This window comes from Miniopterus natalensis, chromosome 22 (genome assembly GCF_054644295.1).
Source record: "Miniopterus natalensis isolate mMinNat1 chromosome 22, mMinNat1.hap1, whole genome shotgun sequence".
NCBI lineage: Eukaryota > Metazoa > Chordata > Mammalia > Chiroptera > Miniopteridae > Miniopterus > Miniopterus natalensis.
The window spans coordinates 1,486,638-1,512,077 of NC_142102.1; the positions used below are offsets into that span (position 1 = coordinate 1,486,638).

The window sequence follows — 25,440 nt, forward strand, 5'->3', positions numbered from 1 at the left end:
GATCTTAAATATTCTCACCACAGAAAAGAAATACTAATTATGCGATAGGATGTAGGTGTTAGCTCACTCAATGGTGGTAATCATTTCACAATATATAAGCCCATGAGAACAACTCACTGTACACCTTAAACGTACAATGTTATATGTTAATTATATTTCAATAAAGTCGGAAAAAATTGGTAAGTCCATACTGATGTAAATAAATAATTGAGTAAATAAGTACATAAGAAAGGACACATCTTCTTTACATAAGAATTCAAAATAATAAATATAAAAGGAATAAGGAAAGTGGAAAATTACCATTATGACACCACTATTATAATCACTGCAGACAAGATCCCCTGGTGAAAGCTGAAATTATCAGGAGAGAGACTATCTAAAGCTAGGAAAAAATGGCTTGTTACATACAAGGAATTCTTGAATGATTAACAGTGGATTTATCATCAGAAAATGTAACACTGGCCTGGCCAGGGTGCTCAGCGGTTGAGCATCGACTCAGGAGATTTCGGTTTGATTCCTGGTCAGGGGAGTGCAGGAGGCAGCAGATCAATGACTCTCATCACTGATGTTTCTCTCTCTCTTTCCCTGTCCCTTCCTCTCTCTGAAATCAATAAAAAAATATATTTTTTTTTAAAAAAAAGAAAATGTAATAGTGGATGAAATATTCAAAATGGTGAAATTTTGAATGTCCAATAAGAATTTGATATCTACAAAGCTACTCTTCAACACTGAGGGAGAAATTAAGACACTCTCAAAATCAAAACAGGGAGAGCCCTGGCCGGTGTGGTTCAGTTGGTTGGGTGTCATCCTGGGCACCGAAAGGTGGCCGGTTCAGTTTCAGTCAGTGCACATGCCTAGGCTTCGGGCTCCACCCCCAGTAGGGGGCGTGCAGGAGGCAGCTGATTGATGGATGTTTCTCCCTCTCCCTTCCTCTCTCTCTAGAAATAAATGAAAAACAAACACACACACACACACAAAAAAAAAAACACAGGGAGAATTTACCCTTAATACTCATGCTCTACAAGGAAATACTAAAAAAGCAAGTCCCTTGGGGAGAAATGATAAGACACTATAGTGGAACTTGAATCCACACAAAGAAATAAGAGTAGAAGTGAAGATAATTTCATAGGTAAATATAAGAAAATATTGTTGGATTTTTGTAACATTTTCTTTGCTTATCTGATTTAATATACACCTTTATCAATCATTAATTATAAAGCTGTGTTGATGAGCTTATGGTGACTAAAGCTATAGTCTGTATAACAACAGGACAAAGGATTGGGGGAAGGAACAGTTACATAACAGCAATTTTATGCAGAGCGGTGAAATTACATTCATATTAATGTGAATTAGATCATTTCAAGTTAAGATGTTAATTGTGATCACCATGACAACCAATGAGAAAATGATTCCTAAGTACAGCTAATGAAGCGCCAAGGGGATTAAAAGGGTACACTAGACAATACAAAGGAAGTAATGGTGGCTGGGTGTAGGACAAAAGTGAGTTAAGACATATCAAACACATACAAAACAGAAGATATAATGCACCCTTCTTCAACTGGAACCACATTGATAATATAGAGATTAAAAATCCTATCAAAAGGCAAACAGTGTCAGAATTGATAAGAAAGCATGATCTGAATAAATGTTTTCCATAAGGGAGACATTTGAGAAAGGGTGGAGGTGGTAAAAGGGGGGAATGGTGATATCTGTAATAGTATCAACCATAAAAATAAAGCAAAACAAATGATGAAAAATACATACTACGAAAACATTATCCAAAGGGGAACTAAAGAGCTATACAAATATAGGCTGTCCCCCAAAATGCAGACACACTGTGAATGATTATAAAGTCAGTGTTTATTAACACATGGTTCCTTTTCAAAATTTAAAAGAATCTACAGAAAGGAATATATATATATATATTTGTCAACGCCTGTTTTCAAACTGATGACCATTCTGGTCCAGGCCCTGCTGATAACGGGAAGCAATGGAATTGCAAACATCAAGGATCGTGTAGTTCAGTATTTGTGCACCCTGAATTTGTCAACTGTTGCCGGTTTTGTCCCGCAAACTTTGCCTTTTATGTGTCCCCATAAAAAAGTCTAGTGGATATATTTTCTTTGTTCAAAGCTGCCTCTGGCTTCACCCATTTTTTCAAATCAGTTAAAAGGAGTGAAAATTAAGTGGCTTATCAGCTGTTAAAGTGTGTATACATTTTTGCCCCCCCCCAAAAAAAAAACAAGGACACACATTTTGAATAATTATACAGGCAGCATTTGTACTTCAACTGCGTTTTCTAATTTCCGGTAGTATCTTAGGGTGAATTTCCTTTGTTCAAAGCTTAATTTCGCTGAAAAGAAAGAAACACCAGTTGAGCTGTCAGCTGTTAAAGTGAGTATACATTTTGGGGGGACACCCTGTATTAGACAAAAGTAGATTTTAAGAGAAAAATGTTACTAACGAGAAAGGACTTTATAATGATAAAATGGTTCACCATAGCCCATTTCAATTTGAAAATTAATAACTGGTCAGAGTAGCAAGTGGGCAGAGAAAACATTTTTTAAAAATTTTAATTATTATTATTATTATTTTAATTATTTTTGTTTGTTTTTTGTTTGTTTAAAATATTATAAATGTCCCTTTATCTCCCCGATGACCCATTCCACCCCATCCCACACCCTAATTTTTATTTTTAAGATGTCTTTATTGATTTCAGAGAGAGGAATCGAGAGGGGGAGAGAGAGAGAGAAACATCAATGATGAGAGGCATTGATCTGCTGCCTCCTGCGCGCCCCCTGCTGGGGATCCAGCCCGCAACCCGGGCCTGTGCCCTGACCGGGAATCACACTGTGATCTCCTGGATCCTAGGTCAATGCTCAACCGCTGAGCCACAGCAGCTGGGCCAGAGAAAACATTTTACGACCCTGATGCACCTGCCCATTCACGGACCATCATAAAGAGATTGGTATGATCATGATCCGTCTGACTGGAAGGAGAAATGGGAAAGCAGAAAAGATACACAATTGTTACCGACCGAAGAACCGAACTGGGAGTGCCGCTTACAGGGAGCACTCCTCGTATTTTTAAGATTAGGACAGAAATTCTCAAGATACAGCTTCTTCAAAGTCTTCAGGAAGCTCCCACTGCGGTGGAAACTTTGAACCGACTCCCAGCCATTCCCTCCTTCCTTCTCGGGGGATTTCTCATGCCCTAGTTTATAAAATCACCACTCTGTAGATAATCTAGGAATTTCTGTAGCTCATTAAAGACTCTGACATCTCTAACAGTCAGGGAGAAGGCGGACAGAGGTGGAAAACTTATACAGAACTACATTGAAGCATGTTTCCTAAATAATAAGCCAGAATGTAACAGATGAGCCACTATGAGCCTCTGAGAAATGGGCAGCCACAGAGAAAAAATAATGTCTTCCAACTGACGCTAGGATGCGCCTTTCCACGTCTTTCCACTAGGGATGTAACTAAAAATTGGATAGTATACAAACATGACTGGGCAGAAGGACACAATGAGGCCGTCAATAAGTGCGAAGACATGAACTTGGGCTAAACCCCTTCTGCTGACACCTTCTGCTAATATCAGAGTCAAAACTTGCAGGAGGTTGGTAGCTAATCTCACAGAGCAAAGTATATGACTCTCAAGAAATGTCGCATCCCCAAACTCCTGATGAGCACAGATGATGGGGGGGGGGGTGTCCTGGCAGCATGAGTTGGAAAGTGTCTCAAAGGAGTCTGACTCTGAAAGATAAATTTTAGAAATACATTCGTCAGTGCATTTTGCTTACATTTTCCATCTCTTGTCATTGCAAGCGTGATAGAAAACCAACATCCATGTTTATGTAAATTTAAATGAGCCCTTTCAATAATTATATGATAAAAATTCTAAGTAACAGGAATTATTCGTGCCACAGCTTGTTGATTTTGTTCTTTCCGTGTGACGCACGCACTAATGATGCAGATCAACTTTGCAATTAGAAAACGCTGCCAGGATGAGCAAATACTGATTACTGGTTAATACAGACTGGGCATTAGTCTCCACGCTCTATGTATTATTAGTTTGTTCCATCCTCAAGTCTCAAGACATAGGTCCTGCTATGGCCCCCAAGTTCCAATTCTGTGTCTGAGCTGAAGACCTACGAGAAAGGATGGAAGGACCTCACTGATGACTAATTCTGCCTGGAGTCTTTGCATCAACTGTGTCAGACTATAGTTTCTCTTTTATGGTAAACACTTTCCACGTCTATTTTAAGAAACTTTACCCAACCCCAATGTCATGAAGCTATTTTCCTAAATTAGGTTCTCCATACTGCATTAAATGGTTTTCATATTTTAGGTCTATGATTCACATGGAATTAATTTTCTGTGTAATGTAAGGTCAAATGTCAGATTTTCTTTCCCTCCATGACTCTTCAGTCCATTAGGACATTAATTGAAAAATCTCTTTCCCCCATAGATCTTTAAAAAAAAAATATATATATATATATATCTTTATTGATTTCACAGAGAGGAAGGGAGAGAGAGAGAGATAGAAACATCAATGATGAAAGAGTCATTGGTGGGCTGCCTCCTGCAGGTTCCCCACTGGGGATTGGGCCTGCAACTTGGGCATGTGCCCTGACTGGGAATTGAACCATGATCTCCTGGATCCTAGGTAAATGCTTAACCACTGAGCCACACCAGCTGGGCCCATAGATCTTTTTAAAATACATTGTTGGCTTTTATATGCATGTCTATTTTTGAGCTCTCTCTTCATTTTTTCATTAATTTCTCTAGCTTTGTGCAAATGCCACATTGAGAAAGCCAGGCCCTATGCCAATCCTGGTCCATTCCCCTCCTTGGAGGGGGCCCAGCTTGGGTGTGACACCAAGATTCCTCCTAGAGTGGTGCCCTCAGCAGCATCAGGTATCCACCCTGACGCCTGCTACTGAGCTCTGTCCTCAGCAACAACATCTGTACAGACTTGAAAATGAGTTTTCATTAGAGTCACTGATTGACAAAATCTCATGAGTATTTGAAGCCTCAGATTTGTACCAGGCTTAATCAGCAATCTGTCCCCTTGCCATTAGTGGAAAATGATTCTAGGAAACTATAACCCAGAACGAGGAATTACATTAACAGGGAACATGACTCACGGCTCTGCAATCAGAATTGCTCATTAGCAGCAGCCAGCCTGCTCCTGGGCTTTCTGGAAGTGAAAGGACTTCAGGACCCTTAATTCACCTTTTATTAAGAGTTGTTACTCATTTCCTGGTAAATTGCACAGTCTCACCCACGGAAATCTTTATGAGTGTCCCAAAGCTCAGCGCTGTGACGCACACATGCATTTTCATCAGGCAGTAGTTCTATCTGATTACAAAAAAGAAAATAGAAAATATCCCCCAAGGACCCAAGAACTTAGTGGAGGGAGAAGATGCTAGCAAGGGCCAGGTAGCCCCCCGTCTTCTCCTATACCATGGAAGCGAGCTCAAGGTGCAAGGCCCCTACCCCCTGGAAGAAGTCATGCTCCATAGAGCCCCTTCCAAGTACTACAGTAAGAAGTGGGTCCTATTTCCCACCACCCAGCTGGCTCTCTGCACCTCCGTCCCAGGAAGATAATCTACAGAGTTAAGAGCCCAGGTACCTCATCCTCTTAGAAAACTCAGTGTCACATGGCTTGGTAAACTGTGGTCAGGTCCTGAGCCTTGGGCCTTGCCCGTGGGACCTCTGGTGGTCAGAGGTGTGGCTCAAGGGTCTCCTTCACCGAGACCACCCCTCCCAGCTACGTCAATCAGCAGAGTGGGCTGTCGAAAGTGCTGTTGATGTCATCTCAGCTTTCTAAGGCCACAGGGACCACCAAGCTCATCTTGCCTTCCCTCAGCCCCTTTTTTATTCAATACCTTAAAAAAAAAAACCCAACATTCAGAATTTGTCTTTTCCCTTCACATCTCAGGGACCCTTATATTCCACCCCAGATCCCAAATCTCAGATATGTATTTAATTCAGGCCACTGATTTTTAAATGCACCACTATTTAATGTAACGTTAAGAAAAACAACAACAAGGGCATAGCTGATTAAATAGTGAATTCCAAGATGCCACTTTCAAAGACATTAAAATGTGAAAACTTGGTATGCTAAAATAATAAGTATTTCTGGGTAAGGCCAGAGGTGGGTGAAGCGGGGCAACAAAACTGTAAAGATATTTATGTGGATTATGCTGAAAAGGGAGTTAATATCGCTGATTGGGAACCATATGAAATGAAGGAATATATATGGATACAATAGCAAATCACGGTCCCCAGGCCCACCCGACCTTCTCTATGGCCCAGGAAATCCCTGGGGTCACCAGGAGCCGGTGCGGGATCCAGGAACATTCAGCCAAGAGTGAGCAGGGTCAGGAGCGAGCTTTGGGTTGCTTTTCGGTTCTGGACCAGAAGCCACCAAGCACACAGTGGAGAAGGGATGTGCGTCCTAAGATCTGAGCAGCACAGGGACTGCATGCCAGCGACAGGGGACTGGATGGCCTCATCTCCCAAGCTCTTGAGGCACAAACATCCTCCTTTCCTTTGGGAAACTTGAGGGTGTAGGGGCCATGGAGGGTCACAAGAGGCCCCATGGACACCAAGCAGGCACCAGGGAGAGCTTTCTCATCGCAAAGGCTCGCAGACTTTCTCCATGTCCCCATGCCCCCTACGCACTTGTGTGATACCAGCTCACTTTCTCCCGTGGGAAAATGGAACCACAGGCTTAGGAGTTTCGAACAAACTTCCCTGGCCGAGCCCATTCCGCAGCGTGACTTCAGCCCCATGGCAGCCTCCTAGGCGGAGAGGGATTAGAGAGATCAGAGGCCGGTGGGAAGGGCTGGCTGGCAGGCGGGCTCCGCTGCCTGGGATCTGCTTTCCTCGGGCGCAGTTGTGCTTTTCATTAACCCGCTGCCTCCCCTCTGCCCACCGAATCCTTGCACACACACCTGCCGGAGCTGCGGCAGATGTTTCCCTTGCATTTATAAAGTTATGAGTTACTGGAGTCTCTCTCTCTCTCTCCCTCTCTCTCTCAATATATCTTTATTGATTTCAGAGAGAGGAAGGGAGAGAGAGAGAAACATCAATGACGAGAGAGTCATTGATCGGCTGCCTCCTGCACGCCCCTGACAGGCAACCCGGGCATGTGCCCCGACCAGGAATCGAACCCCAATTATCTGGATCCTAGGCTGATGCTCAACCGCTAAGCCACGCCCAGCCGGACTCTCTCTTTTTTTTTAACCCTCACCAGAGGATATTTTTCCCCTGATTTTTAGAGAGCATGGAAGGGGGGGAGAGAGAGAGAGAGAAACATCAGTGTGAGGGAGACGCATCAGGTGGGTGCCTCAGGCAACTGATTGGGGCGGGGGATCGAACCTGAAACCCAGGTACATGCCCTTGATCAGGAGTCGAACCTGTGACCCTTTGGTGCACCGGCCGATGCTGTAACCACTGGGCCACAATGGCCAGGGACTGGAGTCTCTTTCTCACTTCTCCGTCAAGGCACCTCCAGAGCCTTTGCCTAATAGCTCCAAGGTTCATGTGGAGGAATCACAGATGGGCAGAAGGGGAAAAGTTCTGAGACATTATTCAGATGGTTGTTTTCACAGTAAAAGGTCAAAAAAAACCCCACAGAGCTTGACAAAGGATTCGCTCAGAGGGAGGGGCCTGTAGGGTGGGAATGAAGCCACCAGCCCTGACATCCGTGCCGGGGTCTTCAGGGAGCCCAGATTGGGCAGAGGGCAGCAGGGGGTGTCACAGACAGTGACACTCCAGAGAAACTGCTCAGCTCAGTCACCGCTATGTATCTTCAACCCCGGAGAATCACTTGTCTTCTTTCCTTTCCCTTCCTTTCCCTTCCTTTCCCTTCCTTTCCCTTCCTTTCCCTTCCTTCCCTTCCCTTCCCTTCCCTTCCCTTCCCTTCCCTTCCCTTCCCTTCCCTTCCCTTCCCTTCCCTTCCCTTCCCTTCCCTTCCCTTCCCTTCCCTTCCCTTCCCTTCCGTTTTCCTTTCCCTTGGGATATTGGTGTCTTTGTTGCTGGTCTCTAAGAACTCGTTTATGATGAAGATGTTAACCATTTCTCAGGTGCTGCAGATGAAATACCACGTTTTTTTGCTATCATTTTACTGTGGTGCTTTATTTTTTGGTTGTTCAGAAGCAGTGTACTGAAATATAATCATGTTCTGTTTAAAAAAACATAGGCACAAAAAACAATGAAGGTGTCACAGAGAACCAAAAAATAAAAATAAAAATCTCCTCTCCAGCCAGCGTGGCTCAGCGGTTGAGCATTGACCTAGGATATAGGAGACCGCAGTTCGATTCCCGGTCAGGGCACATGCCCGGGTTTTGGGTTCGATGCCCAGTCCTGGGTGTGCAGGAGGCACCCGATCAGTGACTCTCATCGTTGATGTATCTCTCTCCCTCTCTCTCTCTCTCCCCCCTTCCTTTCTCCGAAATCAATAAAAATATATTAAAAATTAAAAATAAAAATCTCCATATCCTCCGTCCCAGCTCAGAGGACTGCAGGATTATCACAGAGACAGTTTGCTGAGACATCTGAATACCAGCCATACCCAAAGGCTTCTATTTTAAACAAAAATTGGCTGATTGTGAACATTCTTCTCAATTCCAGACTCAACATCCACAGCAGCGGGTCCACATCCTAAGCCAGCATGTGCCTTGAGGAAGCAGCAGCCTGGGCTATGGGACGAGGGGGCTGGATGGGAAACCAGCTCATGTTTGCGGTCAGAGGGGCTGCGGAACAGATGGACCCTCCACAGCCTTCTGGAAACCTCGCCACTCCCAGGCACGCGCTCCTGGACCACCTCACCTTTCACACACACCTGTCAGAATGCAGCTGTTCACTCGCTCCTTTGGCTTTACTGCGGGTCCTCTCAGCCCGGCCCAAACAATGCTGACAAGTACACGGGGACAGGGACCACGGATCCAAGCACAGCACCCTGGCTAGGTGCCATGGTTTCTCCTGATGGTGAAGGGATGAGCTTAGGGCAAAGAGCCAGGCAGGTAGCACCCTCTCCACCCCTCTGCTCCTCGGGTCAGCCCTGGAGAGGACAGACAGAAAGTACAGGGGCAAAGGAGGGTCTCCAGTAAGCCTCCGGAGCCAAATCTTGACCAGTTGTCTCCCCCAACTCTCAGCTGCCCGCCACCTGCCACTGGTTCTGTTTTCAGGAACTGCGTCTACCCAATGCTGAGTCTATAGACTGAGTCTGTGAATTAAGCTTCACAGCTTAATTTCTCCGGATAGTTCCATTTCAAATGGTTCCAACACTTTGGGGCCAAATCACAGATAAGGCACAGCATCCCCGGTCATCGGACAGATGAACCTTCTGGGGGTCAGAGGCCCGGAACGAGGACTGTACAAAGCATGGGCGCCAAGTAGTCGCCATGGTGGGCGGGGGGCCAGGGAGGTCCTGTCCTTCTCACTCAGTGTTGGCACCACGCTCTTTTCTTGCTGCTGTTAATTCTCACCCGAGGATATTTTTTCCATTGATTTTCAGAGAGAATGGAAGGGAGGAAGGAGAAGAGAGAGGGGGGCATCAGTGTGAGAGAGACACATCAATTGGTTGCCTCCCACGTGTCCTGATGGGGCCAGGGATTAAACCTGCAATCTTGACTAGGAATTGAACCCAAGACCCTTTGGTGCTCTGGTCAATGTTCTAACCACTCAGAATGCAGGCCAGGGTAGCACCAGGCTCTTGGCTCAAACATTTTTAACTTTTGTTTTATTAATTTTAGGGAGAGAGGAAGGGAGGGAAAGAGACAGAGGGAGGGGGGGAGAGAGGGAGAGAGAAAGAGAGAGAGAGAGAGAGAGAGAGAGAGAGAGAGAGAGATTTGCTGTCCCGCTTATTTATGCATTTACTGGTTGATTCTTGTATGTGCCCTGACTGGGGATCGAACCCGCAATCTTGTCATATCTGGACGCTGCTCCAACTAACTGAGCTACCCAGCTGGGCTACTTTCTTTACTTTTTACCCATGTCTTGAATTGCTATCACAGATTTTATTATCATTTCTTACTAGCCCCACAGATATCAGGACTTACTTGTAATCCCAGTAGAGCCTCGCCTACTCCGGGTAGTAAAATGGTTTAGGGGATTGACAAGGCGACAGAGTGTAGCGGGAGCGGATGAAATGTCTGATCGTCCGCATGGGGACAGACACATGGCAGCAGACTTGGCCAAGACCTAGCTGCCCTCCCTACACGTGCTGTGAGCACGGGCACAGGTACCGTGGAGACGAGCGGGGCGCAGGAGCCAGCTCCGCACTGGAGCAGAGCAGGGCGGCCCCTCGCCCTCACGGGCGAGGGCACATCCCGAGGAAGTCGTGGGGAGTCGCTTTCCACTGGCTTCCTCCTGAAGTCTGGGGCGCCCTTACTCACCTCAGTGCGCCAGCCGGCTCTTAGCAACCCCTGGCGAGCTCGGAGCACACACAGCGCGGGCCGCAGCCAGTTTCTAATTCAGCAGGTCTGGGGTGTGTTCTAAGAACGTGTTTCATTTTGTTTTACTTTATTATTTTACTTTATTATTTTATTTTTTTTGTTAACTGTCACCCAAGGATATTTTTTCCATTGATTTTTAGAGAGGGAGGGGGAGAGAGATAGAGATACACACGCGCGCGCACACACACACACACACACACACACGGATTGGTTGCCTCCCACATGTGCCCGGACCAGGGCTGGGGATCGAACCTGCAACCCAGGTACATGCCCTTGATCAGGAATCGAACCTGCGACCCTTCGGTGCACGGGCGATGCTGTAACTGCTGAGCCGCACTGGCCAGGGCCTAATAGCCTGTTTTAACCCCGGGCTCAGCTACTGGCCAAGTCCCATTCTCTTTCACTCCAGCTTCCCACTAATTTGTCAGTGTTCAGACCAGGATGCTGTCCCTCCTAGGCCCCCAAAGAGCCCAGTGGAAGCAAGGTCACAACCAGAGAGATGGGAGTTAGAGGGAGGAATGATAGGTGGGGTCACACTGCGATCTGGCCAAAAAGTGACTCCACACAAAATGACAAAACAGAGCAGAGAGTGGGGGCTGTGTTTCCAAGAGGAGGATTTTCACTGAGCAGCAAACCAATATGTGGGCACCAGGTTCCACTGTGCCCCGAGCTCCAAACAGGGGGGACAGGTGCCGTGGGAATTCTAGAGGAAGGGGGAGCACCCGATTACCCCGTATCGCCCCACGCTGCCCGCTGCCAGCATATAGCGATATTGGCCAAGACAACAGTTCTCAGAAGGCAACCATTTCAAACGCGCACACATGCATTACACTGGCATTTGAAGCCACATCTCAATGTCACGTTCCCACCCAGCAGCAAGGAAAGGATTCCGGGGATTAGTAGCCTGAGAGGAGGAATGTAGCTGACCAAGCTCACAGCTCAGATTTCCACATCCAGGAATGTTGCTTCTCTCTACTCAGACTTCATGAAGCTCCCCTGCACCCTGGACAGTCCCCTGTGAGACTCCTGGCATAGGTTCACCCCAAACATTAAGTAGGCACTATTCATATAACTCCAGGTTTCTTCCTTTTTTTTTTTTTTTTTTAATCATTACTCAAGGATAGTTTTTCCATTGATTTATTTTAGAGAGAGTAGAAGGGAGGGGAGGGAGAGAGAGGGAGAGACACATCAATTGGTTGCCTCCCCCACTCGCCCCAAGAGGGGTGGGGATCGAACCTGCAACCCAGGTATGTGCCCCTGACTGGGAATCAAACCCAGGACCCTTCGGTGCATGGACCAATGTTCTAGCCACTTAGCCACACCGGCCAGGGCACAAACACTGAACATTTTTATAAGGTTACACATACCAAATACACGACATTATTTATTAGACCCATGGCTCCCTTTTCCAACCACAGTGGGAAGACAGATGATGATTAATTACCTTCAGAACCTCTTTAGAAGTGAAAAAGCATCACTTTAACAATAATGTTGTCAGACTCCGGCAACTTTCCTTTTTCTAAATCAGTTTTACAAGCAGTCGAACTGTTGAGCCTTGGCTTTTGTTCACTGATGCAATTTAAGCATCATCTTTGACTTGAGAAATCCTTCATTGTGTCTGAGTATCTAATTCACGCTCCTTCTCATTGATTTCCTTTATGAGGAACACGGCAAATGAACAGAGAGACATCATTCTGGGAGGAGGCAGGCACCCTCGGGAAGGATGTGTGGGCTCCAAGTCTCCTCTGACTGAACCTCATCGCATTTTAAATATCAGTAGCTGCAGGAGCGTGTAATCTTTCCCACCCAGAGACTGGAAAACATGATTGACTACGACAAATACATTTTCGGCTTTTAGGTGAGCTGATGTCCAACTAATTATTTTTGTACTTTACCTGAACCCAATCAACTCTTCGCAATCAAAAAACTGTTACTGACCGCTGGGCGGGGAGGTTTAACTCACCACCCGAACCTTAAACAGAGAACTTGTCCCAACAAGCAACACAACACGTTTCCTTAACTGTGGCCCTGCTGTCCCCTCAAAACCACCCCCTTCTGCCCTCTTTATGCCAGTTTCTCATGTCTCTCTCCCAAAGTGGACGATCCAATGACACGAAAATGCATGATGACAATGACAATAAGTTGGGCAGAGAGGAATTAATGTAGTCCCGATGTTCAGAGAGATAGAAAAGAGGTAATAAGTGTCCGAGAGAACTCTGGGGCAGAGGGAAGTCTTGTACACCGTTGCTAAGGATATAAATTGGTGTCGCCATCATGGAAAACAGTATGGAGTTTCCCCTAAAACTTAAAAGTAGAACTGCCATACGATCCAGCAGTCCCATTCCTGGGTATGTATATATATCTGAAGTAAATGAAATCACTGCATTTTCTTTTTTTAAGAGAGAGGAGAGCAAGGGAGAGAGAAACATCACTTTGTCTCCTCACTCACTTATGCATAATTGGCTGATTCTTGTATGTGCCCTAACCGGGCCTTGAACTCGAAACCCTGGGGTTTGAGGGTGAAGCCCTAACCCACTGAGCTACCCGGCCAGGCTCACTAACTTGAAGAGAGAGCTTTACTCCCATGTTTGTAGCAGGATCAGTCATAACAGCAAAAGCATGGAAACCACCTGTGTGTCCATCAATGGATGAATGGGTAAAGAAAAGCTGGTATATACACACGTACATATACATAATGGACTATGTATATAATGGGATATTATTCAGCCACATAAAAGAAGGAAATCGTACCGTTTGTGACAACGTGGATGAACCTCGAAGGCACTGTGATAAGTAAAATGACTCAGACAGAAAAAGACAAGACCGTATGGTCTCATTTATATGTAGAATCTTAACAAGCTGAACCCGTAGTAACAGAGCAGGACGGTGGTTGCCAAGGGCTGGAGAGTTTGGGAAATGGGGAGATGTTGGTCAAGGGGTAAAAATGTCTAGGTATAGCCCCGGCTGGGTAGCTCAGTTGGCTGAGTATCGTCCCGATATGCTGGGGTTGCGGGTTCCATCCCTGGTGGGGGCATTTCCAGAAGTCAACCAGTGCGTGCATGGATGGGTGGAGCAGCAGATCGATGTCCCCCCCCCCCCCCTCGAATCAATGGATAGAAATTTTAAAGAAACTCCAGCTGTAAAATGAACAAGTCAGGAGATGTGATGTAGAGCATGTTGATTGTAGTAAGAATACTGTACTGTAGACTTGAAAGTTGCTAAGAGAGTAGATCTTCCATGTTCTCACAACATCAAAAAATGTAACCATGTGAGCTGATGGAGATGTTAACGAAACTTACAGTGGAGATCACTTCATGATCTGTATGTGTATGAAATCGTCATGCTGTGCACTTAAACTGACACATCCTAGATGTCCATCATAGCTCAGAGAAATGCACCTGAGATGAACATTGCTCATATTTCTCAGATCTGGGCAGAAGTTCCTAAGAATCAGCGTCATCTATTTAAACACCTAGAAAACCAGCTCCCAGTTCAAAGCTCAGTTCTTTCCAAGCCTTTAGCCTTTGAGTCTCAGGGTAGCACTCATGTCTAAAGAGAGTCTCCCTCCAGCCCTTACAAATCTTAGAAGCTGTCCTTGTGTCTCAGTAGAGATCTGTGGAGGCCACCAAATGGTGGACAAGCCAGCATGAGGTCACTGACAGGAGGAGGCAGGTGAGAGTGGCAAAGAGGCATCTTGCTCCTGCTGCCCCACACCTGCTGCTCTTCCATGTGTTCCCGGCACTGGGAAGGGGACACAGACATCAGAAAATTCTGTTCTTCGGGACAGTCTGTACCTATGAGTCCTATTCCTATGTCACAGGGCTTCCAGAAAATTCCACCAGGCACTGTAGGTTATCTTCCAGGATATTCTATGCACTTTGCCTGAAACCCCTTCAGGATGCTCGACACCAGCTTTATTCTCAATACTTCAAAAAGTGAATATTCTCGCCAGCTGGTGTGGCTCAGTGGTTGCGCGTTGACCCACGAACCAGGAGGTCTGGTTGGATTCCCAGGTCAAGGCACAGGCCCGGGTTGCCGGCTCGATCCCCAGCAGGGGACGTGCAGGAGGAGCCGATCAATGACTCTCTCATCACTGATGTTTCTCTCTCTCCCCCTCTCCCTTCCTCTCTCTCTAAAATCAATAAAAAATATTTTTAAAAAGTGCATGTTCCCAGAGGACCTCCTCATGTAAAGGAAACTGCAGTGTTCTTGGTGGAGCCCTCAGCTCAGACTCACCTGTTCCAGCCCCTCCCAGGGGCTGGCTGGTACCTCATCTGTTCTTCGGGACAATCTGTATCTAGGAGTCCAAAATGCTCCCACCCAGGGGTCCCGGGCGCTTTTCTGAATGCGCGCATAAGGCCGAGGCTGCAACACAACACAGCGCGTCGTCTGCCCCCTGCCTTGAAATCATTTCCAAGATTTAGCAGCCCCCCCCCCCCCCCCCCCCGGGTAAGGGGGCCGAGGGCAGCTCTGTCCCCACCAGCTCCCCGCAGGCCGGCGGCCTCCACGCGGGCTCCCGACCCTCACTCGGCTCATCCCCCCGCTTCGCACGGGCGCCACCCGGAGGCAGGCAGGTGGGGACGAGCATCGGGGCGCAAAGCGCGCACCTCGCGGGAGAGTCACGGTTCCGCCCGTCTCCACGGCGACGGGAAGGTGCAACCCCGCAATCGCGGTAACGAGCCCCGTGGGCGTGGGCGGGACGCTGCGCGCGAGGGGAGCCGCGGCGCCCCCTCTCTCTTCTCCGCCCACGCGGTCTCCCCGGGGCGCCGCGCGTCGGGGCCGCGGATCGAGGCCCTCTCGGTCCCGCCTGCCCCGCGACCCCCTCTCCGCGGAAGAGCCTCCACTTCAGCAACCTGGTGACAGCGTGGCCGCCTCACGACACACGACGAGTCTAACCAGGGGCTTCCGGGCTCTGCGACTGGACAGTGGGCAGCGCGGCAGGACGGAGCGCGGCGCGCAGCCCCGGGCAGGGGAAGGCCGCCGAGCGCCCACCCTGTCAGCGGGCGCGCTGTCACCGCTCCGTGCGGCCGCCTCTCTGCGCCTCCGACAGAACGACGCTGTCGGCGCAGCCAAGAAACTTAAGGTCAGTTCGACCGCGTTCACCGCGGAGATGGAGCGTACACTGCCCACCGGCCCCAGTGTCTGTCACAGCTGCTCAAGCTGCGGCCGGCCCAGAACGCGAGCCAGGCGCAGGGGTGGCTTTTCATGGTTCTGACTCTCGTGCTGTCATGCTCGCCTCCCGTCCCCGCACGCACATACAAGCACACACATGCACACACAAGCACATACACGCACATGCATGCGCACACAAAGCGCACACAAGCGCACACATGGACACACAAAGCACACACGCACATACAAACACATGCACACACAAGCGCACACAAGCACATACACGCACACACATGCACTCACACAAGCACACACGCACATACATGCACACACAAAGCGCACACAAGCGCACACATGGACACACAAAGCACACGCGCACATACAAACACACATGCACACACAAACGCACACAAGCACATACACGCACACACATGCACACACAAGCGCACACATGCAAGCACACGCACGAGCACACACATACAAGTGCACGCGCACACAAGCACACACACGCACATGCAAGCACACACACATGCAAGCACACACACAAGCACATACACGCACACTCACACACATACACATGCACACACGCACACACGCACACACGCACACACGTGCTGGTTTTTCATGACATTGCTTGTTTTCTGAGTCCTGCCTTGCTCAGGGCTCTGCAGTTCCCCCATCAGATGCCGTAACGGGTGTGGGGACGCTTCCCCTTTGCGGTGCTTGAGTTACCTGTGAGGTGATGCTTTGAGACCACACGACTATCCGGGCACCTAAACCGCAGTCTTAATAGATGATCTGGCCTGAATCGGGCATTACTTTGGGTGTTGGAAAATACTAATTTTTTCCTTCTGTCTCTCCTCTGTAGCTATTACCTAGCAGCAGGAAGAGCTCTGGGCCCTGGCCTGGTGGCTCAGTGGGTTAGAGCATCCTCCTGATACACCAAGGTTACAGGTTCCATTCCTGGTCAGGGCACATACAGGAATCAACCGGTGATGCATCAGTAAGTGGGACAGCAAATCGATGTTTCTTCATCTCCTCTCTTCACTCTCTCTCGAAAATGAATTTTTTAAAGAAGTCGTCAGCTTTAAAAAAGAAAGAAAAGCTCTTCCTTCAGTAACGCTATCATCTGTCTCTCTAGCCTCTATGACATACCTGTCTATCCCTCCACAGATCTATACCTTAGAGAGTTAAAATATAAAAGCAGCAAATATTTAAAATGTAGATTTTGATGAACATTTCGTGTCTATACAACCATGAAACAATCACCACAATCCAGATAACATTTTCATCAACACCCCTCCCCCCCAATTTTTGTGACCCTTTATAATCTCACTCCAATTTCATCGCTAGGCAACCCCTGATACGCTTTCTTCCACTGTACATTAGCTTTCACGCCTTGGAATTTCATGTACATAAAATAACTCAGCATGTGTGTTTTTCTGGCTTCTTTACTCAGTATAATGGTTTCAACGCATCTATAATGTGTATATTGATAGGTTGTCCCTTTTTGTTTCTATGTGGTATTCCATTGTCTTTGTAACATTTTAAAATTTAAAATAATTTTAGCCTGGCCGGTGTGGCTCAGCGGTTGAGCATTGACCTAAGATCCAGGAGATTGCGGTTCGATTCCCAGTCAGGGCACAGGCCCGGGTTGCGGGCTCAATCCCCAGCAGGGGGCGTGCAGGAGGCAGCCGATCAATGACTCTCTCATCACTAATGTTTCTATTTCTCTCTCCCTCTCCCTTCCTCTCTGAAATCAATAAAGATATATTTAAAATAATAATTTTAACTCTGGCTCGGTGGCTCGGTTGGTTGGGCATCGTCCTGTACACCAAAAGTTTTCAAATTCAATTCCCAGTCAGGGCACATGCTTAGGCTGCGCTTTCAATCCCCAGTATATGAGAGGCAACTGATCAATGTCTCCCCCCACCTTTCTCTAAAATCGATAGACATCTCTAGGTGAGGATAAAAAATAATACAAAATAACTTTAGATTTCCAGAATGATCGCAAAGGTAGTACAATGAATTAGCTTATACACTTGTCCCAGCTTCCCCTAATGTGAACACTCTATACCATGGACCATTCATCAAAATTACGACACAGGGCCCTTTGCCCATTTTTAATCATTATTTGTTTGTTTGGTTGGTTCTTGCTGTTGGGTTCTTTGTATGTTTTGACTATCAACCCCTACCAGATACGTGGTTTGCAAATATTTGCTCCCATTCCACAGGCTGTTTCTCCACTCTGTTGGTTGTTCCCTCAAAGAACATGCCAAGGCCTGCAGGTGTATAAAAAATTGCTCAAGGTCACTCATCATCAGGGAAATGCAGATAAAAACCACAGTGAGAGATCACCCCATGCCTGTCAGAAATGGCGATTATCAAAAAGGCAAGTGATACAAGTGTTGGTGAGGGTTTGAAGAAGGAACACTTACACGCTGTTGGTAAGGATCTAAATGGGTGCAGCCGTTATGGAAACCAGTAAGGAGGTTTCTCAAAAATTAAAAACAGAACTACTATCAACAAATGACACCTGCTGGGGAGGGTGTGGAGAAATGGGAGCCCTGGCACACTGCAGAGAAAGACAAACATCACATGATCGCACCTATATGTGGAATCTAAAGAACTTAATAAACTGATGAACAGAAATGATTCAATGACATGGAAGCATAGATGAGACTAACGAATGTCAGAGGGACAGAGGAGGGCGGGTGGGTGGAGGGGGAGAGAGTAACCAATGAACTTATATGCATATATACACAACCCAAGGACACGGACAATGGTGGGGAGAGGGACTGAGGAGGGGCTGGGGTGGAGGGGTCAATGGGGAGAAAAAGGGACATCTGTAATAGTTTGAACAACAACAAAAAATAGAACAACTATATTATCCAGCAATGCCGCTTCTGGGCACATATGCAAAGGAAAGAGAATCAGTACCTTGAAGAGATACCTCACCCCGTGTTCGCCGCATTACTCACAACAGCCCCGACGTGGAAATGATCTACGTGTCTAGGCACTTAGACTCAGCGATCATCTCAGACACTCAGCTTGACTGACGGACACGGAGACGGACTGGCACACACTTCGGCTGGTTCGTCCATGTTGTCACAGATGGCAGTATTTCCTTTTTTCTCTCTTTAAAAAAAGTTTTTAAACATATTTTTATCCTTGCCCAAGGATAGTTTAATTTAATTTAATTTATTTTAATGTAATTTATCTTTTTAGATGTTTTTAATTGATTTTTAGAGAGAGGATGAGAGAGGGAGAGAGAGATAGAAACATGGATGACAGAGATACTTCATCCATTGGCTGCCTCCCGCACGCCCCCTGTGGGGACTGAGCCGGAAACCGGGCCTGCGCCCCGACTGGGACTCAAATCCGCCACCTCTTGGTTCCTGGGTCGATGGTCAACCGCTGAGCCACGCTGGCCGGGCGTGACACATTGCGTAAGATGGTGCCTGCCAGCTTTGTCCACTGCAAAGCTGCCATTTTTCTTTATTTCTATTTGTTTGGTTTTTGTTTTGTTTGTTGTTGTTAGTCTTCACTGGAGGATATTTTCCATTGATTTTTAGGGAGAGTGGAAGGGGAGAAGGGGTGCTGGGGGGGAGGGAGTGACAGAGAGAATGACGTGAGAGACCCACATCGGCTGGTTGCTCCCACGCGTGCCCCAGCCCGGACCGAACCTGCGGGCCCTCGCGTGCTCTAACCAGGAGCACAGCAGGGACAGGCGCCACCTCTCTCTTCCCTGCGTTAGAGACCAGGTTGCCAAGCCCACGTTCAAGAGCAGAGAGCTAAGCTCCACCTGGCGGAGGAAGTGCTGCCTAGGGTATTCTGGAATTCTTGTGCAAGGTTCTGTCCATTCTCTGCTGCTTATTTGTGTGACATTTATTTTTAAATACCAGTGCAGACTGATAGGGGTTTGTTTGATTCCTCTTAATTTTTAAGTTTTATATATGGTTGGTACACAATCTTATATTGGTTATATTAGTTTCAGGTGTACAATATAGTAATTCGACTGCTTTTTTCGAGAGAGTGGAAGGGGGAGAGAGAGAGAAACACCCATGTGAGAGAGACACATGGGTTGGTTGCCTCCCGCATGTGCCCCAACCTGGGCCCAGCCTGCCACTGAGGTCCCTGCTCTTGGCTGGACTTGAACCTGGGACCCTTCAGTCCATGGACCGACGCTCTAACCACGGAGCCAAACTGGCCAGGGCAGTAGTTAGACATTTTTATACCTTACAATGGGATCACCCCTCTAATTCTAGTCCCCACCTGTCACAATGCAAACTTATCACAATGTTATTAACTACATTCCCCTTCCCCTTTTCACCCATCTCCCACCCCCTCCCTTCTGGCAACCTTTGGTTTTTTGTTATAATCCAAAACTATTGTTCCAGGTTCGTTTGTAGCTCTTTGGCCTACTCCTGTGTCCCTGTGACATATGCCCATGCTTTTTTTTTTTTTTTTAATTTCCTTACTTTCTGGCACTATATGATGCTTTAGGTTCGCCCTATATTTTTCTGTCCCAGCCCTGGGCTCACCAGAAGCCCTGGTTGCTTTACTGGGAAATAGCATCTAGAAACTAGGATGTGGGTATGGTATGTGCTCGTTGCTACTGGGGTGTTGCCACTTCTGAGCCCTCTTAGTAAATGGAATTAGAAACTACACTGTGCTTCGTCTTCACTGAGCTTTATGAAAACGCTCATCCCAGCATGCTCCGGGCTTCCCTTTGCACAACTCTGCTCTCTTGGTTATTCCAGGTCTTCAACTAGAAAGCAACAAAGTTCAACTTCCCCTTCATGCCTTAACCAGAGATAGTAATGTTCTGTCAACACGAAATCCTCACAATTATGTACAGATGGGCTACAAAGTAAGTGGAATTGGGCAACGTATATGGAATCAAATGAAAGAGTCTGTGTTGTAAAAAATTACAGTGTGTGTGATCCAAGAGGGATGAATGGTCAGGCAGGTCTCCAGCTTAGCTGCCCCCAAACCTCCCCACATATGCTCTGCACCATGAACACATGATCCCTGCTGTGAGGGCCCATTGCACGGTGCACAGGGTACAGTGTGGAGGCTCCAGGAACCTCCCCTGGCCCAGTGTGGGCTCTGACCTCATATCCTTAGGGGGGCCATACATAATTACCCCCGATCCCGGGGAACAAAATGTGAAAAACTGGGGTTGTGAATCCCAAATGGTTCTAGACAGAAAATGTCTGTAATGTTTGGGTCTTTGCACCCATACGGCACACAGTGTGTTTTCAGACTTTTGTAGTTCCCAAGGGGACATGGAGGCCAAAGGGGGGATGCTGATAGCAGAGAAGACAGGGCACTTTGGGGGCTTTACTGGACAATACCATATTCTTCATACATTGTCCTCACAGGCAGATCTCAGACCTCCAATGTCTGTCCCTGAAACTACAGCTGCCCACCCATCCCAGAGCTCGCATCCTGGAATATCGAGGAGCTTGTGCACTTCATACATACATCGGGATGTGCAGAGTCCCACCCCAAATCCTGGACCAAAGACCTACATGTAGACAGAGACGCAGATGAACAGGACAAGACAGTTGTTACGAACCAGTGTCTCCACCTCAACAAGAGTATGTACAGTAGGAAAATCCCCCAGAAACCGTGAGCTTTGGGTGAGTACTGGGAGAGGGGCCAACTGGGGTGGGGAAGAAAACAGAAAGACAAAAAACCTTTCTTTCCTGTCCCCACATGTGACCTAAGGGAAAGGTACAGGTTTAAATGAATGAGCAGGAGGGACAGAAAGGAATTTGCTCATGGAAGATGCTCTCACGTGGCCAAATGAGCTGCGGCTGCCCACCTCCCTCCATCATGTGCGCTCACCTGGTTGGACCCCTCCTTTCCCCGAGAGGTCCAACCTGCCTAGATTTTCACTGGACACCACATATTCCCAGACACAGTTTCCAACTGTGGCTCAAACCCTACCACCCAGAGCAGCATGGCCTCCCCTTACTTCAATCCAAACCACCTGCCCCAGGGCTGGACCTGGGGTGAGAACAGCAGCTGGCGAGGACACGGCTCATGTTTCTGAGATCAGCAAGGCCATTCCTTAGGTGCTGCCGTTTGGACCATTTGGCCACCAGGAACCCCTCTGGCTCTCTGGGCTCTTACCTCACCCCTGGTCAACTGTCACAGGATTTTCCATTCCTTGTCTTAAATAGACCATGGGCAGCTGTTCCTGTCCTTTTGGTCTCCATGCTGCTTAACCCCTTGTCAAGCCTCATTCTCAATGTTACTTTATTATTATTACTTTTTAAATCCTCACCCAAGGAGCGAGGATATTTTCCCCCCATTGATTATTACAGAGAGTGGAAGGGAGTGGGGAGGGGAGAGAGAGAGAGAAACATTGATGTGAGAGAGACACATCCATTGGTTGCCTCCCAAACTCACCCCGACCAGGGCCAGGGATCAAACCTGCAACCCAGGTATGCGCCCTTGACTGGAAATTGAACCAGAGACCCTCCGGTGTGCAGGCCAACTCTCTAACCACTGAGCCACTCTGGCCAGGGCTCATTCTTACTTTAGACACTATGAGAAACAGCAGAGGATTGTGGGTAGGCGCACAGAGTTGGCTCTACAGCCATCTGGGTCAAACGCTGATTCTGCCTCTCATTAGCTGTGTGACTCTCTGTAAATCATTTAACCTCTCTGTACTGTTATTTGTAAAGGGGGAAAACGGTATAGTACTGATAACTTGGGGTTCTAATGATGTTTAAATGAGTTAATTGGAAAAAGTCCCGGGAATGCTACTGTGTGTGGAACTGCTCACAAGCCTCCCCCAAATCCCAGCCACGCCCAGGAACAGGACAGGCAGGAGGTCTGACACCACAGCTTAATGTGTTCCAGCCCAGTAGGCGCTAACCACAAAATGCTGAAGACCAGAGGGTAGCATCCAAAAGGGAAAGGCAGCCCTGGCCTGTGTGGCTCAGTGGTTAAAGTGTCAGCTCCCAGCACCAAAGGGCTGCAAGTTATTCCCGGCCCCAGACGGCGCTCATGTGGGAGGCAACCAACCAGTGTGTCTCTCACATCGACATTTCTCTCTCTCTCCCTCTCTTTCTCTCCGCCTCCCTCCCACTCTCTCTAGAAATCAATGGAAAAAATATCTTGGGGTAAAGATTAACCAAAAAAAAGAAAAACCCAAAGGGTCAGTGAGTTTCCCCCAGGGTGTGCCAATATGAGGGCAAGTAGGTATTTTGAAGGCCCTGCCTCTTCAACACGATCTCACAAATATGTGGAACTGCAGGCAGCTTAGACCTAATACCTAAGTTTTAAATTGTTACGGCGATAATTTCTACACCAAACATTCCCAAAGGAGGCTCCACATCCTACCTCCCAAGAACACATTCAGTTGCACAGAGCAGAGGTGGAGGGTGGCCGCAGGGGATGGAGAGAAGGATATTTGGGGATGAAGTTTACAGGGAGCACGTTCAGCCTCCTATCCATGGGTCCATAATGCCTTCTCCTCCCAAACTCGCACAGGCAATGAGCACAGCGGGGTCACAGGTACAACAAAGTACATGTCCTGTTCCCACTAAGACCCCTCACGTCCCAGAGCATTGCCTACTGGCTTCCTCCCACCCCAACGCCTACTCTGCTAACTGTCCTTGTAGGATAGTCATCTTTGCCCTCAACAAGCCAGCAAACCAAACCGAAACAGCAAGACCATAGCTATATTCTCAATTACATTTCCTGTTGAAATGTTAAACATTTTTTGCCTCTATATTTTCAAAGATTAATATATATTTGCCTCACAATAACTTTCACAAATAAATGCTTTTAAGGGAATACCTTAACAAGTCAGTTGTCTTTCTTTATGATTGTTTTGACTGTTTTACCAAATAGAGGTGTGGCAAAATCATAGGGTTCTCAACTCTATTCCATGGCAGTAGAGAACAGAAACATATCCAGGTTCAGGAAGATTTTAAAAAAGAGTATTTCCACATGCTGTGATAGTTCAAAGAACAAGTTAAAGATTTAAAAATTAGATTGCGTTCCCACTGTTGGTGGTAATGCAGGCTGGTGCAGCCACTATGGAAAACAGTTTGGAGTTTCCTCAAAAAATTAAAAATGGATCTGCCATTTGACCCAGTGATCCTACTTCTAGGAATACATCCTAAGAATCCTGAAACACTAATCAGAAAGAATATATGCACCCCTATGTTCACAGCAGCGTTATTTACAACATCTAAGCTCTGGAAACAGCCCAAGTGCTGGTGAGGAGATGAGTGGATAAAAAAGCTGTGGGACATTCACACCATGGAATACTATGCAGCTGTAAAGAAGATGGATCTCATACCCTTTGGGACAGTATGGAGGGACCTGGAGAGTATTATGCTAAGCGAAATAAGCCAGTCAGAGAAAGACAAACATCACATGATCTCACTCATATGTAGAATGTCATGAACAAAATAAACTGATGAACAAAATAGGTCCAGAGACATGGAAGCATGGAACAGGCTGACGATTCTCCGAGGGAAAGGGGGGGCGAGAAGAGATTAACCAAAGAATTTATATGTATGGACACAGACAATTGTGCCCAGAACGCCTGGGGGAGGGAGTGGGGTGAAGAGGGACAATGAGGGATAAAAGGAGGGAACATCTGTAATACTTTCAGCAATAAAGACAAATTTTAAAAAACACACAAGATAAAAACCAAAATAGAAACAGAGGCATGGATACATGGAACACGGTGACAGCTGTCAGAGGGGAGGGGTTTGGGGGAGACTGGATGAAAGAAGGTGCAGGGATTAGCCAAAGAACATAAATGCATAACCCATGGACCCAGACAACAGTGTGGTGATGGCCAGAGGGAAGGGGAGCAGGGACTAGGTGGAGGTGGGCAACAGAGGTGGGAGGAAATGGGGACATTTGTACTAGTGTAAACGATAAAAATAAAGTTAAAAGATTGGATTGCACACAACATTTGAGTCCCCAAGTTTTCATTTGTTGAGCCTCCCCTTGCTTTTTCTCCTAAAACCCTATCAAAATAGAGAAAATTGCCATCAATGTAGAAAGTTGCCTCCTGTTTCTTCCCAGTCAATTCGCAGCAACCATCGTTCTGATTTTTATAACAAGAGGTTATTTTTCTTGTTACTGAAAATCACGGATTTATAATCAAACGGTACGCACTGCTTGTTTTAGATTATTCACCAGCATAACGTTTTTTAGGTTTTCCCATGTTATTGCATCTGCCAGCACTTCAAGCTTTTTCCTTGCTGAGTAGTATTCCATTGTACACCAAAGTCTCCACGCCAGGGCTGTTTGCTATTGTGTATAAGAAGCATGAATGAAAAGATGAGCCCCATCTGAAGATTACGGACCTAAACTCAGAAAGGGGAGTGGGGACCCATCCCCTCCAATTCCTCATTCTGACATCTCTAATCTTAGTGATTTTGATGAGTTGGCTGTTGAGAAAACCCTGTGTAGTTTGTACAGAGAGATCAGGATATCAGAAACTTGGGTTGCATGTGAAAGGTAGGTGTTCAGGTCATCTTTTCTAAGATTCTGTTTCTCAAAACAAAGCTGGGAACACTGCCTAGTGTGTGGAACATGTCAGGTGTTCGATTGAAGAAATCTTCGTTTACCGCAAAATCAAGAAGTTATTTTCATGTTTTATTTGGGGAAAGATTTTCTGCCTTTACCATTTACATTTGGATCTGAAAGCCTTCAACAGTTGATTTTTTGTGTGCAGTATAAGGTAGAGACCATATTTACAGGGGGAGCCAAAGCAGGTTAACAGATGTAAGTATGTGAAACAGAGTTTATTCTTATAGTATTTATTAATTACTGTATTATTTTCCATATGGACAACTGTAAACCTACTT

General features: G+C 46.8%; 1 long non-coding RNA gene across 1 annotated transcript in view; it reads right to left on the bottom strand.

The window, feature by feature from the left end:
* The window catches only part of LOC107527446 (uncharacterized), a 63,874-nt gene extending 45,159 nt beyond the window's left edge, over positions 1-18,715 (bottom strand). The window contains exon 1 of the long non-coding RNA XR_015716378.1: positions 18,565-18,715. This is a non-coding gene — a long non-coding RNA (uncharacterized LOC107527446). The remainder of the gene's footprint in view (positions 1-18,564) is intronic.
* Positions 18,716-25,440: the final 6,725 nt, after the last annotated feature.